Here is a 7,437-nt window from a genome sequence, read left to right as displayed (position 1 = left end):
TACCATGTTTGCTTTCGTGGGATCAGGAGGAACTCATGGTCACCCTGTGTCACAACAGAGAGGAAAAATCAAGGCTCAAAGTATAGGTTGTGTTTATGTTTGTTATTTTTTTCATAGATTCATAGATGTTAGGGGCTGGGAGGGACTTTACAAGATCATCGGGTCCAGCCTTCCTGCACCTCGGCAGGAAAGACTGCTTTATTTTGGTTTGTATAAAAATACATGTGTTGGAGGTGAAATTCATCTCACTGAGCAGATCAGCTCCCTGAGCTCAGTGCTGCTGTGGATTGACTGATAACTGCATGTTTGCATTTGCCCAGCCAGCCCAACTGAGGGCACCTCTACACACCTGGGAAAGCCTGCTACCTTGCTCTGAGTGATATTCTAAGTACTCCATCTCCTGTCTCTCCTCCCCGGACACTATTTGCTGGCAGTGGCTGTAGTTCCTATGCTGGGTGGGTCTGGATTCTGCCCAGCCCTCTGAGCAAAGTCAAAGCTTCACCAAACTACATAAGGCTGGGGGGCAGGCAATAGGCCAAGTGGCTGATGGTGAGACCTTGCACTTTTACTTATATTTCCAGGTCAAAGGAACTTGTTACATATCCATTCCAATAAAGGAAATAAGGCCAAATGAAACTACTAAATAAGAGAAAAATGCCAGTAGCACATGTGCAGGATGTATTGCCTTTGGTGGGAGTTTGTGCACTGCCTTTGACCTCTCGTTCACAAGGAAGGAAGGACAGCAGGGTATTAATGGAGGCCTTTAATACTTACCTCCTTCCAAGGACTGGGAGATCCAAAGGGCAGATCAGATTATGTGGGAGCTGGGTAACTGCATGCAAAGCCTTTCATCATCCCATATCACTGTATACCTCATGTCTTTTATGGCTAGAGACAGCAACAACAAGTCTCTGAATGAGATTGGTAATCCAGAGTATTGTTTCACACCAGTCCCAAGGTGGGACTGACGCCTGTCTCCAGAGATCTGTGTGACGTGAGCCAAGAATATTAATCCAGTTTCTCTAGAGGGGACCCCAGACACCAAACCAGACTTCCTTCCTTCTTTAAATCTGAGGAGAGAGCAGGAGCTAAGAGGAATACAAGTGAAAGAGATCCCATTTCTTTATAAAAGGAGTTAAGGTTATGGCCTAGTTTTCAGAGGGGCTGAGCACCTGCAGCAGGAGTGAAAGGGTGATGTTTGTTTCTGATATTCAAGCCAGAAGCATGCAATAATGGAGGGAAACTGCTGCACATGCTGTATGCCTGACCTGCCACTAGCAGGCACTATTTTAGAAGACTGACGTTTGTGCTCAGCACCCTGTAAGATGCCACACAGCCAGCCTTAATAGCATGGCAAAATTTGGCATAACTTCTCTGATATGGAATTGAGACACAGCACATCTAAGATCACAGACATTGCTGTTGCTAAGTTCAGAGAAAAGTGCTCATGCAGGTAGCCCTGTGCAGAGGGGGGTCAGCCTCTCACTGTGTTTTGACGCAAGCAAAAAGCCTGATTAAGCCAGATGCTGTATTCACATAAAAAAATATAACAGCTCCACCATCTTGTACAATTCCTCCAATCACTTATTTATTTTACTTGTCCTGCACGTCCTCCAGTGTACGCAGGCACACGCTGCGCTTAATCACATCTATTCATTTAGCAGTACATGCAACCATTCTAGTATCATCAGAAAAAGCTCCCTCCCTCTCCATGAATTACAGGCTTCTCAGGAAAAGTGAGAGTGAACCCTCTGCAGTGAGAGTTTGACACATCAGAGGTCTCTGAAAAGGGACTCAAGAGGTCTTGATTCAGTCCCCTGCACCAGCACATGTCTTTTAGACCCACCACCTACTCTCCCTTTGCCTCTCCATCCTCATCTGCTAATTGAGAATAGTGATCATAGGGGTTGTGTATGAGTTAAATAACTAATGTTTAGGAGATATGGCAGTGACATGGGAGGGAAACAAGAGTACCTTTATTTACAGATTTTCTACCTTATGAGGCATTTGTGTGAGATTCCCGCTGGGCCAAATTTTAAAGTCCCGAATCATTGACTTCTCGAGTAGATTTCATGGCAACCATCCACCCCACACCCACCACTGGGGGCACTGGATTGGAGGGGATAGGTGGGGCCTCCATGTAGACAGGCCCAGGACCCATGTGGACAGGGTGCATTTGGCAGGCTGGATGGACAAGATGGTTGCAACCCAGTCCTATAACATCTTAGGGCTTCAACAAGCCCTTCTGGACAACAACATGCAAAAACAAAGGAGGCCAAGCAACTAGCAAGTGAAAGGAAGCTTCCCCAGGTTCCTCCCTGTTCTTATTTCTTACAAATCCAACCATGGGCAGATTTAAATAATCAATCAGTGTTGGAAAGTACACTGCATCTGGAGAAGACAGGAAACTCCCAGGTGATCTGAGGGACTAAGGTATTCTACATAAAAACAAATTTAGCCTCCTCTGGGGATACTTGTATCTGGAGACTTATGCAGCCCTATGAAAGTTTACATGATACACAGCCCCTCATTGGTCAGCAGCCACCTATGAGGTAGGACATGGTCACCTAGTTGTCATAGTGGTGCTTACATCACAAAGGCTGTTGGCTCAACTCTTTCCTGGGTCCTGGACCTGGCGACTTGAGTGGCTCTGGACACCTTCACGATAGGAGCTACTCAGCGCGTGAGAGAAGGAAAGCTTGTTTAAGGCAAATTTGAACAATGGAAGTCATTGACCTGGAACTACCCAGCAGAGGTAAGGTTCCCATGATGTTCTCCATGCCTAATCTCTAGACCCACACCCATTCTTGGAAGCACAAGGAATAGGTGGATTAGCTAAAATGAGCTTTTCTAGAGACAGATTTTCAGTTGTGCAAACCAGTGTTACTTGGTGGCCTGGACTGTAGCTTGGGTGATACCAGGTCAGGATCAAGTCTTCAGCCTCTGAACACTGACATGCCTCCGATCATCAGAGACTGTGCTAGATGTTCTGGGAAAAGCCTCCTTCCATCCCTGAAGTATTTCTGACCCTGCCCCCCTTGCAGCCATGTGGGTGGTGTGAGGTGTCTCTTTATACATTACCTACACTTAAGCACTAGGGCAGCCTATAGACGTGCTGGTTTGTGTTCTAATTATAACACATTGGAGCAGGCTCAATGAATTGAGTCTGCTCCATATTCTAATTAAAATGGTCCAGCATTGACTCACTGTCATGTGTAATAAGAACCCACCCTCCTGCCCCCCACCCTTCACATTTTAAAATGGCTGTGGGGGTGCTTTAACTAAAGCTCATTGAATAAGCTTTAGTTAAAGTGTTCCAATGGCCATTTTAAAATGTGGGGTGCTTAATATATGTGATGGTGAGCTGTTTTAATTAGAGTGGCTGTTGGGGAACCACTCTAATTTAAACAGCCCCTCCCCACCGCTGGTATGTGTATAGGGAGCCTAGTTTTCAAAAACTTTGGCCCTAAGCCATCATTTTGGGTGTGTGATCCCAATTTTCCAACTAATTGTCAAGGAGAAAAGAACTGTTACTGTCTGCATGACTTTCCCTTATTTTCCTGAAAATAAATGTCACAGTAATCTCCCCTTCCAACTGGCTGGGCTATTTTGCAAGCAAATCTAGTACAACGGAACAGAAGAAAGAGGAAGACGCATCTTCTTCTCCCTGACCAGGTCCACTCTTGCCTCTTTGGCTCATACAGCTGTGGCCATTGAGCACGGGACTGAGGATTATATATTTTTACCTTCTGATGCTGGCCAACCCCAGACCATCATCTCCATCCTGACAAAGAAGGACTTTTTGACAGAACTAAATTGCACTAAGAAAGTTCCTCTTTGGCAGGACCAGCTGCCTCAGCCCTGGAGGGTGCCCTGGAATGCTCTCCCATTGTTGCTGTGCTAGGAAACCTTTCCTTTGTAGCCAGGCCACAGGGTTTGGCTCTAACAGAGCTGCTAGTGGGTGGTGATGAATGAAACCAATGTGATTTCTCACATGGAAGTCAACAGAATCCTTTTCCTCCATTGCAGGTTTTTCCACCAGTGATACCTCTGCAGAGAGATGCTTGATGGACCAAGCTCTGGGCAATCTTGGCCCAGGGTTTGGCCAGGCAGACATGGAGCCTGACATTACTGTGAGCCTTCTGCTGGAGAGACTCCAACAGGAGGAGGTAGGGCGATGGCTCTGTATCACGCGGCTGCTTTAAGCATTTCCTTCCAAGGCTGTGCAGGGTGGGACCCCAACTAAAACTGGTCCTTGCCCATTTTGCTGTGTCTTTTCCATTCCTCCTCTCCTATTAAAGGTCACAATACAACATGCCCTTATTATATTGTGGTGTCACTGTGATATCAGGGCATGCTCACAAGGGGATCATCTCCCCTCCCCAGTGTAGGGTAGGTATGTCATAAGCAACATTCAAACAAGCCCTCACTCTGTAGATAATGCTGTGAGCCTCTATAACATCTTCTTCCAAATATGTCACAGCACTGAGATATGAAATATAGTTTCCCAGCAGCTTTGTGGGCCTGGAAAACCTCAGTCTTGTGGCCCAGGAAGTAAAGTGACTTGCCCACTGTCCCCCAGTGAGTCACAAAAAGAACTGGGAATTTAGCCAAGGGTGCTTAGTCTCTGTCTAGACCCTGGACAACAGTCTTTCTCCGCCTGATTTGCCGTCATCCAAGTATGACTCGCTGGGTTAGGGGAACCTGGTTCACAAGTACTTCAATGCCTTTCTTCATTCAGTAACAGAACCAATCACACAATGGTTTTTGGCAGCATCTTGCCCAGCAAATTCCTGCTAAATTTGCTTCTCAGGACCACCCAGCAGCTTCTTGTTACTCCCCCAGTGACCCCTTCTCTGAAGGAAACATGTGTCAGTCACTCCCTCCTCCCCAGCACACACTGGGGTGACAGTGCCTGTGATGCATATGAATGTTTTTTTATTGTATTTCTGTGTCTCCCACCATTCTGTTACATTGTGCCCTCTCAGTGCCTGATGCTCCTCCCTTGTTAATGCCAGCTGTGAACATCTATATGAAAGGACAAACCCAAGACACCCTGGGTTGTGTGCCTGTCCAGGGAGCAAGTTCCCCCTGGAGTGGCCATAGAACAATCCCTGGGTAGCTGGTATCCAACAACACAGTCCTGGATGAGCTGGCACTGGTCCCAAAGGAAGCCCATTTTTCTCTTTCTTGGTGTGTTCCCAGGAGACAAGAATAACCATTTACTCTAGCCTGGAGAAAGTCTTGCAGTGGGACACAAAGGGCCTGGATAGGTTCCTTGTCAAGAGAATCATCCACTTGTCCACCAAAGACATGAGGGAGATCCAGGTGAGTGAACTCTGTCCAGTTTCCCCTCAAAAAACCTTAGTCTATGTGTAGTTTGTTTAGTCCAATGTAGCTTGAGCCTATGATGTATCTCCTGCATGGACACTGGTTAGAGGCTACAGCCTTGCTCAAGACAGATCTCCTCCAGATGTTTTTCGAGAGCACAGACACAGTCCAGCCCACTGTTGAGCTCCTCTGAAACATGGGGCAGCTCCTCTTCTGAGAAAGATCAGAGTGCATAGGTGCTTTGCAAGAAGTTTCCTGGTCCATGCTGAAGCTGTCCTACAGCCCAGGTGAATTCTGCAGTTGGTCAGCCAACCAGAACTGAAATATTGTTCATCCAAGTATTTCAGCTGGCATTTATGAGTGAGGGATCTCATGCAAGGAATTATTAGGGGGACTTAGTGAATTCAGGAACAGCTATTACAGTGTGTGGCTGGTAGGCAGTAGGGGAGACAGTTTTCTTGGAGCCAAGGGTTATCCAAGGATGCAATGGACTTAAGGGAATGGCCAAATACTGGGCCACTGGAGAAGTTGAGGCTAGTGCATCGTTCTCCCTCCCTTTCAGAGGAGGCAACTTTATCCCCAGCCTGACTTACCATTGTATAAACTGTGCGTTGGGTGTCTGCTCCATTTTTTTTTTTTTAGCAAGAAAATGTTCAACTGCAGTTGACTGCAGGAAAAACCCTTGTGGCACTCGCTGGCACCTTTTACAATTGGGTGATATATGAGCTGCAGAGTCACATGAGCATCATGGAGCTCCCTCCAATTTTCTTCTTGATTACACTGGGTGATCTGGCCTCAGCCTATGGTACAGCATTGCCTCCCTTGCTTCCGGGCTCTGATCAGAGATTGTGGAGGGAGGGAATAAATACCACTCTGTCCAATAGGGCTATCACAACTGAGCTGGATTTGGGGCCTGGAGAGTCTGGCTCCTAGGTCTAAAGTGCCAGCACTAACTTCTGTAACAGCTGGAAGAGCCTTCAGGATAGGAAGGAGTGGAGATCAGGTGGACAGGACCCTCTCTACTCCCTCCCCGTGGGGGGGGGGGGGGGGGGGGGGAGCAGCAGACAAAGGATTGCCCTACATAAGGGAGGTCACTGTGGGGTTTCTCTGGCATCTTTAATGCTCCTTTGTACTGCTCACCCAGCACATTCCTGAGAGTGAGGGATGAAGGTGGACAGGAATGTCTCTAACTGCACAATGTATCCTCCTCCTGCAGCACTGAGGTCTGACACCTTCCTCGTGCTTATGCTCAGCAAATTGCATTTTGTACTGAGGCTTGCAGAGACCAACCAGATGAAGCAGGCACCGTGTGGAGGTGAGTGACAGCCCCTCCTGCAGGTGCCCTCAGTGGACACCCAGGGTCTAACAGAGCCTGGGCCCCACTGGAGTGTCCCACACTTGTAAGTGGGACCTCCACTGCACTTCCTGGGCCTGATCCAACCACGAGTGGAGAACCCTGCCTCCCTGGGCTGGATGGAGACTCTAAGCAGTGGGCAGGATTGGGCCCTTTATGACGCTTGCAGAGTATTTCCCAGGAGCTGTCAAAATGGCTAGAGCTGCCTCTAGGCTCTGGGGCAAATGGAGCAGATTGAATCCTAGTTGTAGCCCCTGGTGCCTGCTCCATCTGTCCCAAATTCTCCATCTGCCCTGAGCAGCATGGGGGCTGCTGGTCCATTGTCATGAACACCAGGCCTGCATGTCTTGCTGCTACAGCAGCACCTCCTCACTCCAATGTTCCTGTGCAAACTTCTTGTCTTTTCTCTGCAGTTGTGGGAGGCTTTGCCCGGGCTGCCAACATGAAATTCCAGATCATGGATGAGAGCCCATTCCCCAGCTGTCAGGCAGCCAACTACTGTTTCCATGTGCTCCCTTTCTTTAACCTCATGAGCAGCAGCTGGCTGAGCAGAGAGGACCCAGAGGTGAGAGCTGCTGTCTTTCTAGCTCTGTAGCACAGCTGTCATGTGTCACTATGTCTGTCTGTCTGTGCAGTCCTGGCAGAGAAGAGCCAGTCTCAGGGGCTCATATCCTTCATAGTCTTTCATAGACATTCGGGCTGGAAGGGACCTGGGAGGACCATTGAGTCCAGCCCCCTGCCCCAGGGGCAGG

The 7,437-nt window shown here is 48.1% G+C and overlaps 1 pseudogene; it reads left to right on the top strand.

The window, feature by feature from the left end:
• Positions 1–2,721: 2,721 nt before the first annotated feature.
• LOC112548859 overlaps positions 2,722–7,437 on the top strand; it is an 8,047-nt pseudogene continuing 3,331 nt past the window's right edge.

This window comes from Alligator sinensis, unplaced genomic scaffold, assembly GCF_000455745.1.
Source record: "Alligator sinensis unplaced genomic scaffold, ASM45574v1 scaffold144_2, whole genome shotgun sequence".
Taxonomy (NCBI): domain Eukaryota; kingdom Metazoa; phylum Chordata; order Crocodylia; family Alligatoridae; genus Alligator; species Alligator sinensis.
Note: the sequence above shows the minus strand (reverse complement) of the source record. Positions and strands in the feature narration are given on the sequence as shown.